Genomic DNA, 26,232 nt, shown 5'->3' on the forward strand with positions numbered 1-26,232 from the left:
TGCCATTAGCTTTCGGAGCGCTGCTCCTTCGTCAGATGGAGTGGATATCTGCTCTCAAACAGGGCACAGAGACACAATATCAAGTTACAGAATACTGATTAGAATGCGAATCTTTACAGCTGATCAGGTCTTAAAGATACAGACAATGTGAGTGGAGGGAGGACTAGGCACAGGTTAAAGAAATGTGTATTGTCTCCAGACAGGACAGCCAGTGAGATTCTGCAAGTCCAGGAGGCAAGCTGTGGGGGTTACCGATAATGTGACATGAACCCAAGATCCCGGTTTAGGCCATCCTCATGTGTGCGGAACTTGGCAATCAGTTTCTGCTCAGTGACTCTGCGCTGTCGTGTGTCGTGAAGGCCGCCTTGGAGAACGCCTACCCAAAGATCAGAGGCTGAATGCCCGTGACCGCTGAAGTGCTCCCCAACAGGAAGAGAACAGTGATTGTTGAGCGGTGTTCATTCATCCGTTGTCATAGTGTCCGCATGGTTTCCCCAATGTACCATGCCTCGGGACATCCTTTCTTGCAGCGTATCAGGTAGACAACGTTGGCCAAGTTGCAAGAGTAGGTACCGTGTACCTGGTAGATAGTGTTCTCACGTGAGATGATGGCATCCGTGTCGATGATCCGGCAGAGGTTGCTGTGGCAGGGTTGTGTGGTGTCGTGGTCACTGTTCTCCTGAAGGCTGGGTAGTTTGCTGCGGACAATGATCTGTTTGAGGTTGTGCAGTTGTTTGAAGGCAAGAAGTGGGGGTGTGGGGATGGTCTTAGCAAGATGTTCGTCTTCATCAATGACATGTTGAAGGCTCGGAGGAGATGCCGTAGCTTCTCCGCTCTGGGGAAGTACTGGACGACGAAGGGTACTCTGTCCACCATGTCCCGTGTTTGTTTTCTGAGGAGGTCGGTGCGGTTTTTCGCTGTGGCGCGTCGGAACTGTCGATCGATGAGTCGAACGCCATATCCTGTTCTTATGAGGACATCTTTCAGCGTCTGGAGGTGTCTGTTGTGATCCTCCTTATCCAAGCAGATCCTGTGTATACGGAGGGCTTGTCCGTAGGGGATGGCTTCTTTAACATGTTTAGGGTGGAAGCTGGAGAAGTGGAGCATTGTGAGGTTATCCGTGGGCTTGCGGTACAGTGAGGTGCTGAGGTGATCGTCCTTAATGGAGATGCGTGTGCCCAAGAATGCAACCGATTCCGGAGAGGGATGGAACTTGTTGATGTCATCATATAGTTGTTTCAGTGATTGTTCACCATGAGACCAAAGGAAGAAAATGTCATCGATGTATCTAGTGTATAGCATCGGTTGAAGGTCCTGTGTGGTGAAGAAGTCTTGTTCGAACCTGTGCATGAAGATGTTGGCATATTGAGGTGCGAATTTGGTCCCCATGGCTGTTCCGTGTGTCTGGATGAAGAACTGGTTGTTGACGGTGAAGACATTGTGGTCCAGGATGAAGCGGATGAGTTGTAAAATTGCATCTGGAAACTGGCAGTTGTCGGCATTGAGTATTGAGGCCGTTGCAGCAATGCCATCATCGTGTGGGATGCTGGTGTAGAGTGCAGAGACATCCATTGTGACGAGGAGCGCTCCTGGTTCAACTGCTCCATGTGTGTTGAGTTTTTGTAGGAAGTCCGTAGTGTCGCGACAAAAGCTGGGGGTTCTTTGTACAATGGGTTTCAGGATGCCCTCAACATAGCCGGAGAGGTTCTTGCACAGGGTCCCATTGCTCGATACGACGGGACGGCCGCGTGTGTTTGCCTTGTGTATCTTCGGGAGGCAGTAGAGATCTCCAACGCGGGGAGTATGTGGGATGAGAGCACGGAGGGTGCTCTGAAGGTCCAGATCAAAGGTCTTGATCAGAGTGTTGAGTTGACGGGTGTGTTCTTTGGTCGGATCTGTGGGTAACTGTCTGTAGTGTTCCTCGTTGTTCAGTTGTCGGTACACTTCTTTGCAGTAATCCGTTCTGTTCAGTATGACAATGGCCCCTGCTTTGTCTGCTGGTTTGAAGAGAATGTTGCGGTTGGTCTTGAGAGCACGGATGGCGTTGCGTTGCATTGTGCTAGGGTGATGTTCGGGGCTATCTTGTGAGTGCTGCTGATGAATTTGGTGTTGACGCACCTCCTGATGGCTTGGGCATACATGTCAAGTCGAGGGCAGCGGCCTTCCAGAGGAGTCCAATTCGACTCTTTCCTCTTCGGTTGCACTGCGAATCTCTCTGTCGGCTGTTCCGGTTCATTGGCTGTCTCATTGTGTTCGCTGTTGGCCTGTTGGGGTTTGTGGAAGAACTCCCGCAGCCTCATTCGCCTGATGAATTCCTCTGTGTCCGCTGCGAGATTGATGGGGTCTATTTTGGTGGTGCGGCAAAAATTGAGCCATCGGCTGAGAACTTCGATTTCATCTGGTTGAAGTGTGTAGTCCGACAAGTTGACAATGGACTTCCCAGAAGTGGTACTGTTTTCTCCTGCAGCAAACTACCCAGCCCTCAGGAGAACAGTGACCATGACACCACACAACCCTGCCACAGCAACCTCTGCAAGACGTGCCGGATCATCGACATAGATGCCATCATCTCACGTGAGAACACCATCTACCAGATACACGGTACCTACTCTTGCAACTCGGCCAACGTTGTCTACCTGATACACTGCAGGAAAGGATGTCCCGAGGCATGGTACATTGGGGAAACCATGCAGATGCTACGACAACGGATGAATGAACACCGCTCGACAATCACCAGGCAAGACTTTTCTCTTCCTGTTGGGGAGCACTTCAGCGGTTACGAGCATTCAGCCTCTGATCTTCGGGTAAGCGTTCTCCAAGGCGGCCTTCACGACACACGACAGCACAGAGTCGCTGAGCAGAAACTGATAGCCAAGTTCCGCACACATGAGGACGGCCTAAACCAGGATCTTGGGTTCATGTCACACTATCGGTAACCCCCACAGCTTGCCTCCTGGACTTGCAGAATCTCACTGGCTGTCCTGTCTGGAGACAATACATATCTCTTTAACCTATGCTTAATGCTCCCTCCACTCACATTGTCTGTATCTTTAAGACCTGATCAGCTGTAAAGATTCGCATTCTAATCATTATTCTGTAACTTGATTTTGTGTCTCTGTATGCCCTGTTTGGGAACAGCTATCCATTCCATCTGACGAAGGAGCACCGCTCCAAAAGCTAATGGCATTTGCTACCAAATAAACCTGTTGGACTTTAACCTGGTGTTGTTAAAACTCTTACTGTGTTTACCCCAGTCCAATGCCGGCATCTCCACATCATTCCTTTTGGTAGCAGGTCCCACAATCTGACTCTCTGGACGTTTCAAGCTATCATAGAATCCCTAAAGTGAAGAAGGGGGCCATTCGGCCCATCGAGTTTCCACCGACTCTCTGACAGAGCATCTTACCAAGGACCCTCTCTCCCCTATCCTATTCCCGTAACCCCACACATTTACCACGGCTAATCCATCTATCCTACACAATCTGGGACACTAAGGGGCAATTTAGCATGACCAATCCATCTAACCTGCACATCTTTGGACTGTAGGAGGAAAGCAGAGCACCTGGAGGAAACCCATGAAAACACGGGGAGAACAGACAATCAATCAAGGTCAGAACTGAACCTGGGTCCCTGGCGCTATGACGCAGCAGTGCTAACCACTGTGCCACCCTCTGTGCCACCATGCCATAAAGAAGTTTCTTCTGATGTCATTTGTTGACCAGCTTATAGTTATGACTGGTTGTTTTGGAAGAAGAAATTAGGCCATCTAATTTTACTCCTGTTCTCGTTGCACCATCAGAGCCTAGAACAGGGAGGAAATTATCAAGAGCTTGAATAAACCACAAGCTGATAGGGTCAGTCAGTCTGAATTTCTAAACAAGATTGACCAACGAACTAGAACTCTTTGAAGGAAGTAACTGAGAGTAAAGATGAAGGAAATGCAGCGGATGCGGTATATGGATCGCAAAGTATCAGATAAGGCACTCAAGAGCTACATGTCAACAATAACAGACAAATAATATGCTGGAAGACAGAAAACAAAGGGGAGGGACAAAAGGAGGTTTTTCAGAATGGAAAGTTGTTGTGGTTGGCATTCACAGGCCCATCATGCTCTGTGCTGCCTCTTTGAAAGAGATATCCAATTAGCACGATCCCTTTACCCTTTCCCTGTAGCCCTGCAAGCATATCCAGTTGCCCATGAAAGTTAGTTTTGAATCTGCTTCCATTTGATTTGATTTGATTTGATTTATTATTGTCACATGTATTAGCTGAAGGCGGGAATGGGTTAATGAACTTTGTAACATTTGAGCATTGACCCGAACTCTGTGATTTAGTGAGAAATACTGTAGTACTCATGTTTACGTTCGGGTGTTTTCATGCTCATGTATCCAAGAACAGATAAGAGCAGCAGCTGTTGTATACAAGAGTATGTTTTTCCCGGCTAATCTGTTCAGGAATGTGGCTAACCCGTTGGTAGCCATTTTGTGTTCTTTAATATTATGTACTGCTGTCTAACAGTAGAACCTACTTGTAGGCCTTCTGTGATCGTATAATGATACATTCATATATATTCATCATATCCTTACTGATATAAATTATACAGGTCCCTACGAACGTCCATAAATTGTTGTATATAGGCCCCTGCCCCTCTGTATGCCAGTTAGCTTGTTTGTGCGAGACTGCCCCACAGTGTCCACAGAGAGCAACAACAATCACAGCCTTGAGACAACCATGAAGAAACCGCCAAGGCAGCAAGATTCACACGATGGAGGACAAGCCACAGCCTGGGAACCTGAGGGGCTTGGGAAACTGCGGACGTGACAGGGGGGGTATAAATATATGTTCTTAAACCTGTATTTGCTGAGAGATCTGAGGCCGTGTTAGGCATCGGACGTCTCCCACAATTGTGCAAATAAACCACTGTATTTTGACCTACGACTAGTCTGAGGTATTTTTACCTACAACATAGCGTACAGTGAAAAGTATTGTTTCTTGCACGCTATACAGACAGAACATACCGTTCATACAGAAGGAAACGAGAGAATCCACTGTCTCTCCAGGCAGAACATTCCAGATCACAACATTCACTGTCTCAAAAAAGATAGGCCCAGTCATGTTATTTTGTTAATCATATTTATCGTATACTTAAATGAATTGGAGTTAAGAACTGTGAACAATATTAGAGTCACTGTCATAGTGCGGAATTGTACTATCCTGCCTGCCACAGGAATTGTAGTGGGTGGTACATGGACCAAGCAAAGGTCCGTTTGACTTCAGGCAAGATTTTCTGGTCTTGGAGCGCGTATGGCTGGACGATCCCACCCATAGAGTCTTACAGCACAAAAAGAAACCCTTCGGCCCATCATGTCTGCGCTGGCCATCCAGCACCTATCTATTCTGAGCCCATTTTCCAGCACTTGGTCCGTAGCCCTGTACGCTATGGCGTTTCAATGCTTCTTAAATGTTGTGAGGGTTCCCACACCTACCACCCTTTTAGGCAGTGAGTTCCAGATTCCCACCACCCTCTGGGTGAAAAAGTTTTTCCTCAATTCCCCTCTGGTTTACTGGTGCAACGACAAACATCTCTCCCTCAATGTCAACAAAATGAAGGAAATCATCATTGACTTCAGGAAGCGTAGTGGAGAACATGTCCCTGTCAACATCAATGGGGACAAAGTAGAAATGGTCAGCAGCTTCAAGTGTTTAGGTGTCCTGATCACCAACAACCTGTCCTGGTCCCCCCACGCCAACGTTATTGTTCAGAAAGCTCACCAATGCCTCTACTTTCTCAGGAGAATAAGGAAATTTGGCATGTCAGCTACAACTCTCGCCAACTTTTATAGATGCACCATACAAAGCATTCTTTCTGGTTGTATCACAACTTGGCGTGGCTCCTGCTCTGCCCAAGACCACAAGAAACTACAAAGTGTCGTGAACGTAGCCCAGTCCGTCACTCAAACCTGCCTCTCACCCATTGACACTGTCCGCACTTCCCGCTGCCTCAGAAAAGCAGCCGGCATAATTAAGGACCCCACAGACCCTGGACATACTCACTTCCACCTTCTTCCATAGGGAAAAAGGTACAAAAGTCTGAGGTCACATACCAACTGACTCAAATCGAAGAGGAAGAACAGCTTCTTCCCTGCTGCAATCAGACTGTTGAATGGACCTACCTTGCATAAGGTTGTTTCTTCCTTATACCCTAGCTATGACTGGAACACTACATTCTGCACTCTCTCCTTTCCTTCTCTATGAACGGTATGCTTTGTCTGTATAGTGCGCAAGAGACAATACTTTTCACTGTATGTTAATACATGTGACAATAATAAATCAAATCAAATCTAAATCTCCTGCCTCTTACCTTAAATCTATGCCCCTGGTTATTGACCCCTCCACTAAGAGGTAAAGTTTATTCTTATCTACCCTATCTAAATTCTTCATAATTTTGTACACCTCGATCAGGTCCCCCCTCAGCTTTCCCTGCTCTAAGGAAAATAACCCCAGCCTAACCAGCCTCTCTTCATAGCTGAAACGCTCCAGCCCAGGCAGCATCCTGGTGAATCTCCCCTGAACCATCTCCAGTGCAATCACTTCCTTCCTATAGTGAGGTGACCAGAACTGCACAGTGACCAGTACTCCAGCTGTGGTGTAATGACCATGTTATACAGCTTCATCAAATTTCATTAAAATGTACTGTACACAACAAATTGGAGGGGTTTGTGAGTTGAAAAATGTGCTGAAGGTTGTGAGGCTGTAGGAGATCCTTTAACAGAATTAAAGGTGCTCTTTGTACCAGATCCCCCCCACGTGGGACATCACTGACTCGAATCTATCACTAACAAGACAGGCATGACAATTTTAACACAAGAAAATTTTCTCTAAAAGGTTGGTGTAAAATGGATGAGTGCTTAGGTCAATGGTCCCTCTAAGCTGTCTGTGTGCACAGCTGTGCAGCAATCTTAAAGGGACACATAATAAAGGAGAAAGATTTGCATTTATATAGCACTTTTCATAACTGCTGAACATCTCAAAGCACCTCACAGCCAAGTGTAGGCACTGTTGTAATGCAGGAAGGTGCTGGCAGTCAGTTTGCACCCAGCTGACTCCCACAGACAGCAACGTGAGGACGACCAGATAATCTCCTTTCATGGGGAAAACTCTCCATGTGCTCTTTCAAAACAGTGGCCATGGGCATCTTGCACATCCGCTGAGGGGGCAGGCAGAGCCGCAGTTTCTGGATGATGGCACCTCTGACAGTGCAGCACTCCCCCACCGCCCCCCCACCGTATGCACACGGATATCAGCTGAGATTTGTGCGCTCAAACTGTGAACAACAAAGAATCATAAAAAAGATTCACCCGGATGGTTAATTCAGCATCAAGTGAAATATGCTTTATCTGTCATTTACCAGCACAGATGTTCCTTTTCTGAGAAATATATAAACACAGGAAAACCTCACTTCAGCTGACACCCATGAAATCTAGGTCAGAATGTTATAACTTCATATAAGTATAGTTAGCTTCAGGTGCTTTAATATGTTAAGCAAGGTTATTTATTCACTTCCCTGCAACCTCTGATTGACGTTCTGGTGCTGAGGGGCATCAAACTGCTGCCTCGAGGGAATGAGATAAAAACGAAGACTCCCTTTGCTTCATTCACAACCTCAGCACATCTCAGCACGGCAGCAACGTGGTTAGCACTGCTGCCTCGCAGCGCCAGGGACCCAGGTTCAATTCCGGCCTCGGGTGACTGTGTGGAGTTTGCACGTTCTCCCCTAGTCTGCGTGGGTTTCCTCCGGGTGCTGTGGTTTCCTCCCACAATCCAAAAACGTGCGGGTTAGGTGGATTGGCCATGTTCAATTGCCCAGTGCTTTGTGTCCAAAGATGTGTAAATTAGGGGGATTAGCAGGATAAATATGTGGGGTGGTGGGGATAGGGCAGGGGATGGGCCTGGGTATGACTCTTGATGGGGCGAATGGTCTCCTTCTGCACTGTAGGGATTCTAAAGAGCTCTGCAGGCAATGAATGTTCTAAAGTGGAAACACCATTGCAATGGAAGCCAAGCAGCAGTCAATTATTGCATTGCAAACACCCCAAGACAGCAGTCTGGCATTAACCAGATAATCTGCCCTCTTTGCTGTTCTTGAAATGGTGCTGTGAGGTCATTTAAGCTCATTGTGAGGCACAGATCGAGCCTCGGTTTCATGTTTCATCTGAAAGATGGCACCCTGACAGTGTGGCTTACCCACGGTACCGCACTGGGGACGTCAGTCTAGATTTGGTGCTCAAGTTTCTGGAGTAGGACTTGAACCCACAACTTTCAGACACAGAGGTGAGAATTACCCACCGAGCCACAACTGACAATGTCAAGAAGCATGCAAAGGACGTGAGAAAATCCGGTAAGCTCTCTCTCTGTCCCAAAAAATTGGCTGGGTATCTATGCAAGATTTCAAAACTGATTGATAGATTTTTGTTAGATGAGGACATTAATTCAGGGTTATGGGACCATGATCTGTTAAGATGCAGATCAGCCATGATCTAACCTAATGGTGGAACAGGCTTGAAGGGCTGTATGGCCTCTTCCTGCTCCTGTGTCTTTCCACTAATTTCAACCTCTGCTCTACATGTGGACGTGCTCTCTGGTGTTTACAGATCGAGGTTGGTGGTGGATCTGATTACACGTGAATTCTGAGGAATATAACCTAAGCCACAACCTAAACCTAAGCCTAAACTTAAGCTGGGGGGCGATGTCGCTAGACTATTAATCCAGAAACTCAGCTAATGTTTTGGGGACCAGGGTTCAAATCTCACCATGGCAGATGGTGGAATTTGAATTCAATTAAAAATCTATCTGGAATTAAGAACCTACTGATGACCATGAAACCGTTGAAGAAACCATCTGGTTCACTAGTGTCCTTTAGGGAAGGAAATCTGCTATCCTTACCTGGTCTGGCCTACATGTGACTCCAGACTACAGCAATGTGGTTGAGTCTCAACTGCCCTCAGGCAACTAGGGATGGGCAATAAATGCTGACCAGCCAGTGACGCCCATGTCCCACAAATGAATTTTAAAAATCTTTGTGGGCTCTACGAGCAAGCCAATGCTATCCCAGCTCCTTAAATTGAGATTGGTGTTCGGAGTGGGAAGTTACATGCAAGGAAACTGGCACAGCAACTGCATACAAACTCCACTGCTGCTCACAGGAGCAAGGATAGTTATTGGAGAAGAATTAAAATTTACTACCCCAAGTTTGAAAGATAATTCTCTCTTGATTCCAAGAATGAAGCAGTAGAAAAGGAGGCCAGTCAGGCCAATGTGTCAGTGCTGGCTCTTTCATAGAATCATAGAATCCCTACAGTGCAGAAGGAGGCCATTTGGCCCATCGAGCCTGCATCGACAACAAGCCCACTCAGACCCTATCCCCGTAACCCCACATATTTACCCCGCTAATCCCTCCAACCTACGCCTCCCGGGATGCTAAGGGGCAATTTAGCATGGCCAATTAACCTAACCCGCACATCTTTGGACTGTGGGAGGAAACCGGAGCACCCAGAGGAAACCCACACAGATACTGGGAGAATGTGCAAACTCCACACAGACAGTGACCCAAGCCGAAAAATCGAACCCAGGTCCCTGGAGCTGTGTGGCAGCAGTGCTAACCAATGTGCCACCTCTTTGAAAGAGCTATCCAATTAGTCTCACTCCCCTTGGGTCTTGTCTCATTGACATGCAATTTTTTCAACTCTATATCCAATTCCCTTTTAGAAGTTACCACTGAATCCGTTTCCACCACCCTTTCAAGCAGTTCATTTTCCTAGGTTCACAATTGCTGTGTAAAAAATATTTCTCAGCTCCTCTCTGCAGGAGAAAGAGGAGGGTTTGGGACTGATTGGATAGTTCTGTGAAAGAACAATGGGCTGAATGGCCTCCATAGAACGTATGATTCCCTGGCTCCCATTTCACTGTGCTTTGATTGCAAAAGTTCAACCAGATACATGAAAACTGAAAACACCACTTAGCAAAATATGGGTATAAAGATGAAACTACAAAAACTATTGAATAGGTCACACCTATGATAGTAAAATGTAGGATTGTACTTGTAATCTCCTGTACCATCAGTTGACTGTTTTGTACATCCGCTGAACAGATAAGTCTGGCTAACTTGTTAGATTGCTTCTGCATTAGCAACAACACCTACACTGGGCTGCTGAATCTGCCCTAAACAAAGGAAATAACAGTCAGTTAAGGAAGCATGGAGATGTTCATATCAATTAGGTCCCGAACAACAACAGCAACTTGCACTTCTGTAAGTTCTCTTAATGTAGTAAAACATCTCAGGCCATTTCACAGGAGCATTATCAAACCAAATTTGACCCTGAGCCGCATATGGGGATATCAGGGCTGGTTACCAAAAATTTGGTCAAAGACAGAGATTTTAGAAAACATCTTAAAGAAAAAAGGCAGAGATGGGGAGAGGTTTACGGAACGAATTCCAGTGCTTAGGGCCCAGGCAGCTGAAGGCACAGCCGCCAATGCTGGAGTGAAGAAAATTGGAAATGAAAAGGCCAGAATTGGACAAGGGCAGAATTCTAGGAGGGCTCAAGGGGTGGAATTCTCCTGTCCCACCCACCCAAGGGAATCGTAGCGAGCGAGACATGGACCATGCAAAGGTCCATTGACCTCAGGAGGGATTTTTCTGGTCTTGGGGCGAACGTGGCCAGAAGATCTCGCCCTAGTGTCTGAGCCTCTGCAGTCCAGTAAAGGAAACACAAGTCCTGCTTCTTCATAAACTCCTTTTATTTTCTGATTCAATTCCACATACACATCTCCAACACCAAGTGCCACCTGTAATCCTTTTATATATCCTGGTGAGTTCTATTAAACAATTTACATACAAATTAGAAAGTAGCAGTTAACCCATTCCTAACACCTGGGAGTTTTGAGAGATGGGGAGGTGGATGGAGGGATTTGAAAACAAGGATGTGAATTTTAAAATTGAGATGTGGCTGGACAGGTCACAGAGAGAAGTTCAGAGAGAACAGGGTTGATGGATGAAGATGACTTTTTGAGAGTAAGGGCACAACAAGCCGAGTTTTGGTTGAGCAGGTGTCTATGGAGCAGATTCCATCGTTGACAGCAATTCCCTTTGGTTAACGCATTTTAAATTTCATTGTGCACGATTCCCTCCAATCTATCTTTGACTACTTTGACTACACAAGCTACTCTTCCTAAAGAAAGCCAATTCATTCAACTTATTTGATACTTCAACTCAACTTATTTAGCAATTAGTTTCCACTTTAGAGCATCATGGTCAGCACAGGCTTGAAGGGCCGAAGGGCCTGTTCCTGTGCTCTACTTTTCTTTGTTCTTTAAAGTGGTTTACTTACTGAATTCAAATTATTGGATAAAGTTAAGTGCTTTAGCTCAAAATACATTAGAGTGGAGTCCACAGTTCATCACATTAGATTTGAAACGTTGGGTCTGTTTCACTCGCCACAGATGTTGTCAGACCTGCTCAATTTCCAGCAGTTTCAGTTTTTACTTCACCATTCTAGTGTCCTTATGACTGTCTCAGTGGGTAGCGCTCTCGCCTACGTCAGACAAGAGGGTTCAGGTACCACTCCAGAGTTCGGAATCCTAACTATCACTCCAATTATCACTCACGACGGAGTGCTCTATTATCAGGAGTGCCGTCTTTCAGGTGGGATGCTGAGCCAAGGCCTTGTTGTCCATCACAGGTGGACATTTAAGAGATTCCATCGCATTACTTGGAAGAACAGCAGGGGGGAGCTCCCTCTAGTCTTCTGCATCAATATTTATCCCTTAACCAAAATCACTAAATTATCTGGGAGTTGTTTTTGAGAGTGTGCTGTGTGCAAATTAGCTGCTGTATTTCCCACATTTCAATAAGTGCAAAGAACAAAGAAAGAACAAAGAACAGTACAGCACAGGAACAGGCCCTTCGGCCCTCCAAGCCGGCACCGATCATGTTGTCCTGTCGAGACCAACCGCATGTATCCCTCTATTCCCCGTCTGTTCATGTGTCTATCCAGATAAGTCTTAAATGTGGCTAGCGTATCTGCCTCATCCACCTCACTTTTTTTAAAGTTTATTTATTAGTGTCACAAGTAGGCTTACATTAACACTGCAATGAAGTTACTGCGAAAATCCCCTAGTCGCCACACTCCGGCGCCTGTTCAGGTACACGGAGGGAGAATTTAGCATGGCCAATGCACCCTAACCAGCACGTCTTTCAGAGTGTGGGAAGCAACTGGAGCATCAGGAGGAAACCCACGCAGCCACGGGGAGAAGGTGCAAATTCCGCACAGACAGTGACCCAAGCCGGGAATCGAACCCAGGTCCCTGGCGCTGTGAAGCAGCAGTGCTAACCACTGTGCCACCGTGCCGCCCTTGGCAGTGCACCCCAGGCTACCACCACCTTCTGTGTAAAAAACCTCCCCTGCACATCTTCACCGAACCTTTCCCCCTTATCTTGAATTTGTGCCCCCTTGTGACTGTCATTTCTGCCCTGGGAAAAAGCTTCCAACTGTTCACCCTGTCCATATCCCTCATAATTTTATAAACTTCTATCAGGTCGCCCCCTCACCCTCCATCTTTCTAGGGAAAACAGTCCCAGTTTATTCAGTCTCTCCTCATAGCTAATACCCTCCATACCAGGCAACATCCTGGTAAACCTTTTCTGTACTCTCCCCAAAGCCTCCATGTCCTTCTGGTAGTGTGGCGACCAGAATTGTACATAATATTCCAAATGTGGCCTAACCAACGTTTTATACAACTGTAACATAATTTGCCAACTTTTATACTTGAGGCCTAGTCTGATGAAGGCAAGCATGCCATATGCTTTCTTCACCATGTTTTTCCACTTGTGCTGCCACTTTTAAGATCTGTGGACCTGCAAGTGATTACATTTCAAAAATATTTAATTTGCTGGGACATCTGGCGTTTTGGAAGATGCCGCATAAAGGGTGCTTTATCGGGAAGTTCCCTGAGGAGTGTGGAGAGTGAATCATGCCCTACGTAAAAGCTTTCTTATATCACAGGGCATTTTTCTAGCCCTTGTTAGCTGAAGATGTTCCAATGAATCATTTGTGTAACTAAGTTTTTAGTTGTCGATGTTTTAGGGTGGTTCACATAATGCTAAGAATTGCATTAATCTACTCCTGGTTTTGAAAGCTCTGATGGTATTGAAATTACATCGGTTGATTGAGTGCGTGTTCTGATGGTTAGTAAATTTATAATTTTGATCCTGTTAGATTAACTTTGTTCTAAGATTAACAGGAGCAGACTTGTTTTTCAATAGGAATAATTGTGAAGGAGTCTCGATACACACTTTTCACAGTCTTAACATAGACAGTTGCATTAGCAACGTTCAATAACTATCTCCTGCCACCGCAAAAAAACATGGTAACAACCCCCTTCAAAAATGTCACTTGTTCAAAATCAATCTATTGTGTGGTTTATCATAGAATCCCAACAGTGCAGAAGGAGCCCATTCGGCCCATCGAGTCCGCACCAACCACAATCCCAACCAGGCCCCATTCCTGTAACCTCACGTTATTTAACCTGCTAAATCCCCTGACTCAAGGGACAATTTAGCATGGCCAACCAACCTAACCCGCACATATTTGGAGTGTGGGAGGAAACCGGAGCACCCGGAGGAAACCCACGCAGACACGGGGAGAAAGTGCAAACTCCACACAGACAAATCAAAACATTGCATGTAGTATTTTTTTTCCAGTATTTACACAAGATGTACATCAAATGAATTTTTAAGCAAGTTTTGAGAGTTCAGCTACTTCATTCATCCACTTCATCTCAAGTATCATATTAATGAGAATATTTCAGACTGGGATTGGTGCTGAAACACCTTACTGTCGTAGACAGTGAAATGTGTACTCCATTTCATCTTTCTCAGCAAGCTAGGCTAAAAGGTAGTTTGTCCTAAAAATGCCTCCATGCCATGTTTCATCAAAAACAACCTTACTGGGAAGGATGGAGTTGGAAGAGTTTGCATTGGGTGAAGCAGTGAGGACTAAAAAGAATGAGGACCAAAGAGTTGATGCAATAAGCAAACTCAGCTGGGAAGCAGGATGACTCAGGTCTCATTCTTCAAAGGAACAATGTTTCTGGAACATTGATCTCACATGCAGGCAGTGGGCTCAGTTTCCATGCATGTGGTTGTACTTGAAGTTAAGATGAGATGCAGCTCGAGGAGACTGGGGGAAATAAGGGCAGACATTGCAGAGGCACTGGCCAGAATCTTCCAATCTTCTTTAGATACAGGGGTAGTGCCAGGGAATTGGAGCAGTCCAAATGTCACTCCGTTTTTCATAAAATGGTACAAGGATAAACCCAACAACTAAGATCCAGTCAGTTTAACCTCGCTAGTGGACAGCACGGTGGCACAGTGGTTAGCACTGCTGCCTCACAGCGCCAGGGACCCAGGTACGATTCCCGGCTTGGGTCACTGTCTGTGTGGAGTTTGCACATTCTCTCCGCGTCTGCGTGTGTTTCCTCCGGGTGCTCCAGTTTCCTCCCACACTCCAAAGATGTGCAGGTTAGATGGATTGGCCATGCTAAATTGGCCCTAGTGTCAGGGGGATTAGTAGGGTAAATGTGTGGGGTTTTGGGAATATGGCCTGGGTGGGATTGTGGTCGGTACAGACTCGATGGGCCGAATGGCCTCCTTCTGCACTGTAGGGATTCTATGAAATCTTATAAAAGTGACTATCCAGGAAACAGTTAACAGAAACTTAAACAAATGTGGATTAATTGACAAAATCCAGCACAGGTTCATTAAAAAGACAAATTGTGCTTAACTTACTTGATTGAGTTTTTCGATAAAGAAACAGAGAGGGTTGGTGAGTGTAATGATGTTGATGTATTATACATAGACCTCTAAAAGATATTGATGAACTGTCACACAACAGGTTTGCCAGCAGACCAGAAGCTCATAGACTCTATCCTTCAATTCCAGCCTCTTGTCGGCTCCGGAATTCCCTCCCAAAAACTCTCCATCTCCTTCTTGACATTCCATACTCTGCTTCTTTGACCAAGCTTTCAGTCACATTATCTGTCAAGTTATGTCTGATTGCACTCCAGTGAAATGCCTCAGGATGTGTAAAAACATGATAGAAATATAACGCAAATATATATGTTACACTATAGAAATGGACGTTGCTGTTAGTAGAAGGTCCTTCCCTGCGTAAAACTAAGGGTAAATAAACACTGCGCTACTCATCTGTCTGCTTTCACTATCCTCTGCAGTAGTTCATTGAACCAATTACCACGGTCTTGCCACAGCTGTGAATTTGAAAGAAGCGTGCATCTCTATGCAAACTGGAGAGAACTCATTAAACTAAAACAGTCTAGATCAAATTGAGTTCCCACATGAAAGCTTTGAGATACACCAAGAAATTTCTTGCACCACAATCTGGTGCAGCAGCTGGCACTCACAGTAGCCACAGTCTGAAGTTCACAAAGCTGAAACCATGAGCTTGCATTCTTGCTGCAGCTGGATATAGAATAACCCAAGCGCATTGACACACACACCCCTCGTATTTCTGTTCACCATTGTCAAACAAAGTGCCCGCAATGTCAGTCATTACAAAGGCTTCAAATCTCTTTCTTCATTACAGCACCTCTATTGCAACCATCCCGTCCTTGACCGCCATTTAATACAAGTTATTGGTCACATTGCTAACTTCCCTTACTCTTTAGCTGACCCTTTATTACATCATTGTCACCAAGTCTCTGCGTGGGTTTCCTCAGGGTGCTCCGGTTTCCTCCCACAGTCCAAAGGTGAGCGGGTTAGGTTGATTGGCCCGTGCTAAATTGACCCTTAGTGTCAGGGAGATTAGCAGGGTAAATCCGTGGGAACAGGGCCTGGGTGGGATTGTGGTCGGTGAAGACTCGATGAGCCAAATGGCCTCCTTCTGCACTGTAGGGATTCTATGATCTAAATGATGTGCCCACTTCCACAAGCTTTCAGTCAGTGCATCGTCCTGAGTGCGCTCAGGACAAAGTCACAAATGTCACGCTGGGTGACTGCAGATCAATCCACCTGATCCCGCCCACTGCTCTCTACACGACTGATCACTCCAACTTCCTCTGCCTTCCTGGCACCACTGTCTTGCAGCTCCACTTCAACTTGTCCAAACCAGAGTTATCAGGCTCATTCGAGTTGTTTCTCCTGTTCAGTCACGTCTGGTGTGCTCCAGGAGTAAAACTGCTGATTCACATTTTTAATAGGCACTGACATAGTGGTATTGCCATTGGATTATAAGCAGCCGGCATAATCACGGACCCCACATACCCCAGACATTCTCTCTTCCACCTTCTTCCGTCAGGAAAAAGATACAAAAGTCTGAGATCACGGATCAACCGACTCAAGAACAGCTTCTTCCCTGCTGCCATCAGACTTTTGAATGGACCTTTTGAAGTTAGCGATGTGACCAATAACTTGTATTAAATGGCGGTCAAGGACGGGATGGTTGCAATAGAGGTGCTGTAATGAAGAAAGAGATTTGAAGCCTTTGTAATGACTGACATTGCGGGCACTTTGTTTGACAATGGTGAACAGAAATACGAGGGATGTGTGTGTCAATGCGCTTGGGTTATTCTATATCCTCGCATTAAGTTGATCTTTCTCTACACCCTAGCTATGACTGTAACACTACATTCTGCACTCTCTCCTTTCCTTCTCTATGAACAGTATGTTTTGTCGGTATAGCGCGCAAGAAACAATACTTTTCACTGTATGCTAATACATGTGACAATAATAAATCAAATCAAATCAAAATCAAAATAGAGACCCAGGGTAACACTCTGGGGACCCGGGTTCGAATCCCACCACAGCAGCTAGTGAAATTTGAATTCAATAAAAATCTGCAATTAAAAAGTGAATGTGAAACTATTGTCGATAGCTGTAAATCCCATCTGGTTAACTGATGTTCTGTAGGGAAGGAAATCTGCCGTCCTTACTTGTTCTGGCCTACATGTGACTCCAGACCAACAGCAATGTGGTTGATTCTTAAATGCCCTCGAACCAAGGGCAATTAGGGATGAGCAATAAATGCTGGCCTAGCCAGCGATATCCACATCCCATGAAAAAAAATTAAATCCCACGCTATCCTTTGTAAGATACTCGATCCTTGAATACAGATATCCGTAGGATTGGGGGTTGGTTTATTCTCACATTCAGGTTCTTATTCTATTTTCAAATAGTTGGAATTCAGAAGAATGAGGGGAGATCTTATAGAAACATATCAGATTATGGAGGGAATAGATAAGATAAAAGCAGAGAGGTTGTTTCCACTGGTGGGTGAATCTAGAATTAGGGGGCATGGCCTCAAAATAAGGGGGAGCAGATTTAGGACTGAGTTGAGGAGGAACTTTTTCACCCAAAGGGTTGTGAATCTGTGGAATTCCCTGCCCAGTGAAGCAGTTGAGGCTCCCTCATTGAATGTTTTCAAAGGCAAGGATAGATACATTTTTGAACAGTAAAGGAATTAAGGGTTATGGTGAGCAGGTGGGTAAGTGGAGCTGAGTCCACAAAAAGATCAGCCATGATCTACTGAATGGCAGAGCAGGCTCGAGGGGCCAGATGGCCTACTCCTGCTCCTAGTTCTGATGTTCTTATGTAGTTCGCAGTTTTGTACCAGAGCCACAAATGATGAGACAATTAAATTTCATTTTCAGTTTGTGTTAGGGCTAAATGTATTTGGTTACAATTTAGCTGACTGTGCTGCTTCTGAGTGAGCTGCATGATGTGTGATTTATGCTGCTGGTCTGACTTTGTCCATTCATTGGGAAACGAAATGGTCTTGAGATTATAAATGGGGTAATGGGACTGGGGTAATGAGAGGCTTATACCTTGCAAAAATACGCATCCTTCTTTTCAAGTCTCAGCTCTCACCTCACCACGGTAACCTCTTCCGGCCCCACTACTATCTGAGATAGCTCCACACCTTCAGTTCTGGCTTCCTGAGCACATCCCAATTTTAATTTAAAAACAAAATACTGCGGATGCTGGAATCTGAAACAAAAACAGGAAATGCTGGAAAATCTCAGCAGGTCTGACAGCATCTGTGGGGAGAGAACAGTGCCAATGTTGGCTTTATTCTCTCCCCACAGATGCTGTCAGACCTGCTGAGGTTTTCCCGATTTTAATTGCTTCATAATTAATGGCCGTGCCTTCAGCTGCATAGGCCCAAAGTTCTGGAATTCTCTCCCTCAACATTGCCATCTCTACTTCTCTTCCCTCCTTAGAAACGTACCTCTTTGACCAAGATTTTGACCATTTTCCCCAATATCACTTCTACAAAGAGGACACATGGGATATTATTGTTTAGTTCCATGACTGAGAACGCCTTCGAGATACTTAACGTTTCCAGACTTGGTCACAGGCGATGAAAGATTTACATTGCAACGGATTCAATTCCTCTTGTGCCCAACATCAAGAAACTGGCAATAATTTTCAACAGATGTACCAACAACAGCCAGGTTTGTTTCTTCACTAGCACTCCTCCTACCAGGGCTGTTGTGGAAATTTGAACAGCCTGTCCAACATAAAAGGGCAGCACGGTAGCACAGTGGTTAGCACTGCTGCCTCACAGCGCCAGGGACCCGAGTTCGATTACCAGCTTGGGTCACTGTCTGTGTAGAGTTTGCACATTCTCCCCATGTCTGCGTGGGTTTCCTCCGGGTGCTCCGGTTTCCTCCCACATTCTGAAAGACGTGCTGGTTAGGGTGCATTGACCCGAACAGGCGCCGGAGTGTGGCGACTAGGGGAATTTCACAGTGTTAATGTAAGCCTTACTTGTGATTAATAAATAAACTTTACTTTAAACTTGGACAAGCATTTACGAGCTGCAGCTTATGAGATACGGAGTAGTTCAACACTTTTGGATGCCAGTGTGAGTGCTATTACAGATGGAGCCACACCCCACTACCTACAGACAGCAAAGAAGCAACACAAGATCACGGCAGGCAATGACTTGCATGCAGGATGATTGGTACAGAGACTGAAAAGTGAACAACCATCTCAAAAACAGACAATGCTGTTAAAAAGGGACTTGCCAAAAGACTGCAGTCAAATCAAAACTACCGCAGATGTTTCAAATGACAAAGCGTTTAGATAGAGGAAATGCAGACAAACTGTTTCTGAGCACTGAGTGGCCACTGACCAGAGGACACTTATTTAAGCTGATTGGTGAAAGAACCAGAGGTGCCTTAAGGGAAAAGGGTTATTTTACACAATAATTGGTTAGGATATGGAAGACACTGCATGAGAGGGGGTGGATACAGATTCAAAGGAATATTCTTGGTTCATCAAACTCCACTCTCAAGTTTCAACTACTTTAGTCCATTAACCCAATTTTTACCATTGGCCCATTGGATCATTTCCTCCACCATAAGACATAGGAGTAAAATTAGGCCACTCGGTCCATCGAGTCTGCTCCGCCATTGAATCGTGGCTCATATTTTTCTCATCCCCATTCTCCTGCCTTTTCCCCATAACCCCTAATCCTTATTAATCAAGAATCTATCTATCTCTGGCTTAAAGACACTCAATGACCTGGCCTCCACAGCCTTCTGCAGCAAAGAGTTCCACAGATTCACCACTCTCTGGCTGAAGATATTCTTCCTCATCTCTGTTTTAAAGGATCGTCCCTTTAGTCTGAGGTTGTGCCCTCTGATTCTAGTTTTTCCTACTTGTGGAAACATCCTCTCCACGTCCACACTTTCCAGGCCTCGCAGTATCCTGTAAGTTTCAATTAGATCCCCCCTCATTCTTCTAAACTCCAACGAGTACAGACCCAGGATCCTCAACCTTTCCTCATACGACAAGCTCTTCATTCCAGGGATCATTCTTGTGAACCTCCTCTGGACCCTTTCCAAGGCCAGCACATCCTTCCTTAGGTATGGTGCCCAAAACTGCTCACAGTACTCCAAATGGGGTCTGACTAGAGCCTTCTGACTAGAACTAAATCATCGGAGTTCTCAGCAGCATTTTCAGATCCCTCTACATGAGCTGCTCTGACTTTACTATGAAAATCTCCTCCAGTCACATGTGTCAGTCCAAGACCTGTGTGAAGCTGGCTACCCCTTGCTCTCTGCACTTTCCCACTGGAGATTCTGAGATTCTCTTCCAAAACCACTATACTTTCCAACATCTGTCCAATCCTTCACAAGCTTCCCCGAAACTCATGCGCTGCAAATACTGAGCTCCCACTCTTGGTCATGTCTTACTCACTCACTTACAAGCTCACTTCCCTTGTGAAGTGCTGGTGCAGTCTTCTACCTGAGAACTGCTGCATAAGAGGCTGCCCGCATAGGCTTCACAACAAACTCTGTTAAAATGCAGGATGGGATTTATATCACAGTTAGTAGATACTGGTCTTACAGTTCACTCAAGGAGCCCAAATTGCTGTGGCAACATGCACTTTCACATGCTCCTTGTGGTCTGGAGCTATGGGCACTGTTGATCGAGGCTCCAAATTCCTATCCACCACACAGCTGACCAGAAATCTCTCGCACTCTGACTGCCTGTGTGTTGGAAGGATTTGATACTCAACTGTTTTTTTAAAAATTCGTTCATGAGATGTTGGGTGTCACTGGCTGGGCCAGCATTTATTGCCCATTCCTGAGGGCACTTACGAGTCAACCACATTGCTGTGGCTTGGAGCCACATGTAGGCCAGGCCAGGTAAGGACGGCAGATTTCCTTCCCTAAAGGACATTAGTGAACCAGATGGGTTTTCCCTTGCAACTTTCTTGGTCATCCAGCCCTGGGGTAGGACTCAAACACAGAGTTTCTGGCTTAGAGGCAGGGACACTACCCACTGCGCCACAAGGTGGCATGGCACGGTGGCACATTGGTTAGCACTGCTGCCTCTCACATTCTCCTCATGTCTGTGTGGGTTTTCTCCGGGTACTCCGGTTTCCTCCCACAGTCCAAAGATGTGCGGGTTAGGTGGATTGGCCATGCTAAATTGACCCTAATTTCGGGGGGGATTAGCAGTGTAAATATGTGGGGTTACGGGGATAGGGTGGATTGTTATCGGCGCAGGCACGATGGGCTGAGTGGCCTCCTTCTGTACTATAGGGATTCTATGAAGACCTTCTCAGTCCAGTGAGGAGTTAAACACAATAGTTCCTCAGTCAAATCTTTCCCCTCTGTCAAACTTCTTCCTTCTCTGAGCTATTGACTTCTATATGAGATGCAATTCAGGGGAAAATAAAGAGGATGAAAAGGGACCAAGAAAGAAAGTCATAAAGGGATGTAAGCAAAGAAAATAAGGGTGGTCAGATGGCGGCAGGTTTTGAAGATTTAAAGGTGCAGCTTGGGAGAGATTTCTTCTCTGTTATTTGCTCTTTAACAGCTGAAGTAGCATCACCACTGACCCCAATCTTTGTTCCCATGGAAATGAGTAAAATACAGGAACAATAATGAGTGCCACAGTTCTTCTAGCCCAACCCAAACCCTCTCAATTTCACATCCTCAAAAACCTCTCCAATTTATGACTATCTGCCTGCCTGGGAAATCCAACCATCTGTTCACTACCATTACATAATGCGGTTAAAATCAAAATTGTCTGTGTGAACTTCTCATTTGTGTCAGTGGTGACTCACTGGATAACTCCCGAATCTCTGGAGGTATTCACATAAAATTCCAGGCAGAAACTCCCAGTGCATTAGCAAGGGAGTGCCACATTGTTGGAGGTGCCATCTTTCAGACAAGATGTCAAACCGAGGCCCCGTCTACCCTCTCAGGTGGACATAAAAGATCCAACACCATTTCGAAGGAGAGCAGGTAAGTTCTTTTCACTGTCCTGGCCAATATTCACCCCTCAATCAACATCACAAGAAACAGATTATCTGGCCGCTATCACATTGCTACCTATGAAAATCTACGCAATCCGCTTGCTGCGTTTCCGACAAAACTACTTCATTGCAAAGTGCAGCGTCCAGAGGCAGGGAAAGGTGTTTTAAAAATGCCATTTCTCTGAACCTGAAGACTCATTGAAAAAAAACGTTCACTCTGTTTCTCTCCACAGTCACTGCCTTACCTGCTAATCCACCAGCCTCACTTTCTGAATAATCAACTCGAAAAATGAAGCTGATGAGTTCATCAGGAAGAGGAGGTGAAGAGATGTTTAAGGGAGCAGTGAGCATTCAGCAATGCTGCGTCAATGTTCACCGGTCACATCAAAGAGCAACAGGGAAACTGGTCAGAATAACAAGTGCATGGCAATCCCTATAGGTGACAGACAATACAAATGGAGGTATTACCAACAACAACTTGCATTTATAGAGCATACTGGGGGCAGCACAGTGGCACAGTGGTTAGCACTGCTGCTTCACAGCGCCAGGGACCCAGGTTCGATTCCCGGCTTGGGTCACAGTCTGTGTGGAGTTTGCACATTCTCCCCATGTCTATGTGGGTTTCCTCAGTGTGCTCCGGTTTCCTTCCTCTGAAAGACATGCAGATTAGGTGGATTGACTCAAACAGGTGCCGGAGTGTGGCGACAATGGGAATTTCACAGTAACTTCATTGCAGTGTTAATGTAGTTACTTGTGACGGTTGGTGAGACCACATTTGGAATATTGTGTGCAGTTCTGGTCACCTCACTATAAGAAGGATGTGGAAGCTCTGGAAAGAGTGCAAAGGAGATTTACCAGGATGCTGCCTGGTTTGGAGGGTCGGCCTTATGAGGAAAGGTTGAGGGAGCTAGGGCTGTTCTCTCTGGAGCGGAGGAGGCTGAGGGGAGACTTAATAGAGGTTTATAAAATGATGAAGGGGATAGATAGAGTGAACGTTCAAAGACTATTTCCTCGGGTGGATGGAGCTATTACAACGGGGCATAACTATAGAATTCATGGTGGGAGATATAGGAAGGATATCAGAGGTAGGTTCTTTACGCAGAGAGTGGTTGGGGTGTGGAATGGACTGCCTGCAGTGATAGTGGAGTCAGACACTTTAGGAACATTTAAGCGGTTATTGGATAGGCACATGGAGCACACCAGGATGATAGGGAGTGGGATAGCTTGATCTTGGGTTTCAGATAAAGCTCGGCACAACATCGTGGGCTGAAGGGCTTGTTCTGTGCTGTACTGTTCTATGTTCTATATGATGCTTATCAAACTCTGGCAGTGTATCACAATATCTGGAAGTTTCACCCTCCCTTCCTCTTTGTACAGCTTCCTCTCATGTGTTTCCAGCATCTTCTGTTTTAACTTTTAAGTTTCCAGCATCCGCAGTATTTTGCCTTTTAACTCTACGGAACTATGTTTAGTGCATCATTCTCTACATCATTTTTAAAAGGATGATTAAATAGAACTGATAAACAGAGATGCGATGTTAAATGTGGTTAATTTACAATCTGAGTCAGATAAATCTTAGAATACAATTCGCTATTCTGTTTGCCATGTTGTAAACAGGATGTAGAGGAGGTTTAACATTTTTTACAAGGACTGAGAGGGTTAAAACGAGTGGTAAAGATGGCCAAGGCTGGGGTTCTTTCTTCTAGAAGACAGAAGGTTGAGGTGTGTGGAGAGGGGCCACCTGATAGAAACGTTTAAAATTATAAAGTGATTTAAAAAGAAAGGAAAGTGTTTCCACTTGTGGAGAGACCTAAATACAGGGCCATAAATATGCGATAGACATTAATAAATTAAAAAAGAATTTCAGAAGTAATTTCTTTACCCAGAGAGTGGTAAGAATGTGGAACTAGCTACCACAGGGAGTGGTTGAGGTGAGTAGAACAGACACATTCAAGGGGAGGCTAGCCACATAAGGGGAAAGGAACTAGATGGTTATTTACTTATTTCCGTACAGTGCACAGGGTGGCACAGTGGTTGGCACTGCTGCCTCACAGCGCCAGGGACCTGGGTTCAATTCCAGCCTCGGGTGACTGTCTGTGCGGAGTTTGCACGTTCTCCCCATGCCTGCGTGGATTTCCTCCCACAGTCCGAAAGATGTGCAGGTTAGGTTGATTGGCCATGCTAAATTAACCATTAGTGTCAGGGGAATTAGCAGGGTAAACACATGGGGTTATGGGATAGGGGCTGGGTGGGATTGTTGTCAGTGCAGGCTCGATGGGCTGAATGGCCTCTTTCTGCACTGCAGGGATTCTATGATTACAGTCACAGCATTTACGACAATTGCGGGATTCAACACATCAGCTCTTCTGGATTGTTGTTCTGTGTCTGTATGGAAGCAGATGGTTATAAGTGTCATAGATTCACAGAATCCCTACAGTGCAGAAGGAGGCCATTCGGCCCATTGGGTCTGCACCGACCACAATCCCATCCAGGCCCTATCCCCACAACCCCATGCATCTACCCTAGCTAGACCCCCTGACACTAAGGGGCAATTTAGCGTGGCCAATCCACCTAACGCGCATGTCTTTCGGACTGTGGGATAAAACCGGAGCGCCCAGAGGAAACCCACGCAGACATGGGGAGAACGTGCAAACTCTACACAGACAGTGACTCAAGCTGAGAATCGAACCCAGGTCCCTGGCGCTGTGAGGCAGCAGTGCCAACCACTGTGCCACCGTGACGTGGAAGGTTGACTCCTTTATGCTGATGGGGTGAGATGAAGTAGGAAAGGAACGGAATATAAATACCAGCGTGGACCAGTGTGGCTTGTTCCTATGATGCAAATTCTATTCCTATCAATAGCGGCACCACTAATATTACTGCAGCATTAGACTATTTAAAATACCAATCTACAAAACAAACCAGCAGAATGTCAGATTCTATACGCACTGTCCGTTGTGAGTTAAAAGTTAATTTCCTGAGTGGGCGTCAATAATCGTCAGCACGTACAAAACGACAGCCTGGTTGAATAGGAGTGGGAGGGAGGTGTACGACACTGCACGTGATAAGCAGCTGAATGGTGAAAGTGGAAAAAGTGAACTCAGAAATGGCATGAAAGTGCAACGATTTACATTAAATATGAGATCATATCTGAGTTGAGTTCAATGGAAAAGATGAAAAAATTATAACTGAGATATGAGCATTACTTTCCTGAATGATCATCTTACTTCATGGTACCAAAAGCATAATATCTCCACATCCAGTGACCTTACTTTTAAAATTTGTTTCCATCCAAAACTAGGACCATAAATATATGATAATCATTCATAAGTTTACAAAGGTATTCAGGAGATGCTTCTTTACCCAGAGTGTGGTGGGAATATGGAACTCGCTCCCACAGAGAGTGACTGAGGTGAATAGCGTAAATATATTTAAGGGGAAGCTGGATAAAAGCACGAGGGTAAAAAGAATAAAAGGATATCTTGATATGGTGAGATTAAAAGGGTGGAAGGAGGCCTGTGTGGAGCAAAAATGTCAGCACGGAGCAGATGGGCCGAATGGCCTGTTCCTGGCGATAAATTCCAGTGGCTCTGATGCACCTTCCATACACATGACCCCCACCTCCATTACCCAGAGAGAAAAGAACTAGCAACACCGCCATCTGCAAGATCCCCCCATCAAGTCACGGTGGCACAGCGGTTAGCGCTGCTGCCTCACAGCATCAGGGGCCTGGGTTCGATTCCCGGCTTGGGTCACTGTCTGTGTGGAGCTTGCATGTTCTACTCATGTTTGTGTGGGTTTCCTCCAGGTGCTCTGGTTTCCTCCCACAGTCCAAACATGCGCGGGTTAGGTGGATTGGTCATGCTAAATTGCCCCTTAGGGCCCTATTTTACCATTTTGATTTTAAGTGCTGGGCGGACTTGAAACTGGGAGTGTTTCAGAACCGACTTTTAGACCCGTTCTCAGGCGCCCCCATACGGACTCTGCCTGAAACAATATCAGTGATTCTGAATTGCGCTGCAGAGGCCTGTGGGCGGGGCTTAACGTGCCCGAAATCCTGCAGCTCCGATCGGCGCCTCCAACTGCGCATGCGCAGAGAAAAAAATGATAGAACGCAGCTCCCCTGCCACATCATTTCGGGCCAGATAATGCCTCCCCCTGGTCCCCTCAGACATTGCCCCACACCCGCTCAACATTACTGGCCCCTTTATTCCCCCCCCCCCCCCCCCTCCTGCCACCCAGACCAATTGTGGGCCCCTCCCCCCTTACTGATCTCAGGCAGGGTGGCAGCAGACCCCCTCCACCGATCTCAAGCAGAGAGCCATCGGCCTCCCCCCCCCTCCACCGATCTCAAGCAGAGAGCCGTTGGACGCTCAGCACTTAC

The 26,232-nt window shown here is 45.9% G+C and overlaps 1 protein-coding gene across 1 annotated transcript in view; it reads right to left on the reverse strand.

The window, feature by feature from the left end:
- The window catches only part of ubac2 (UBA domain containing 2), a 209,019-nt gene that overhangs the window by 20,986 nt on the left and 161,801 nt on the right, over positions 1–26,232 (reverse strand). The window lies entirely within an intron of this gene.

Source organism: Mustelus asterias, chromosome 10 (genome assembly GCF_964213995.1).
Source record: "Mustelus asterias chromosome 10, sMusAst1.hap1.1, whole genome shotgun sequence".
Classification (NCBI taxonomy): domain Eukaryota; kingdom Metazoa; phylum Chordata; class Chondrichthyes; order Carcharhiniformes; family Triakidae; genus Mustelus; species Mustelus asterias.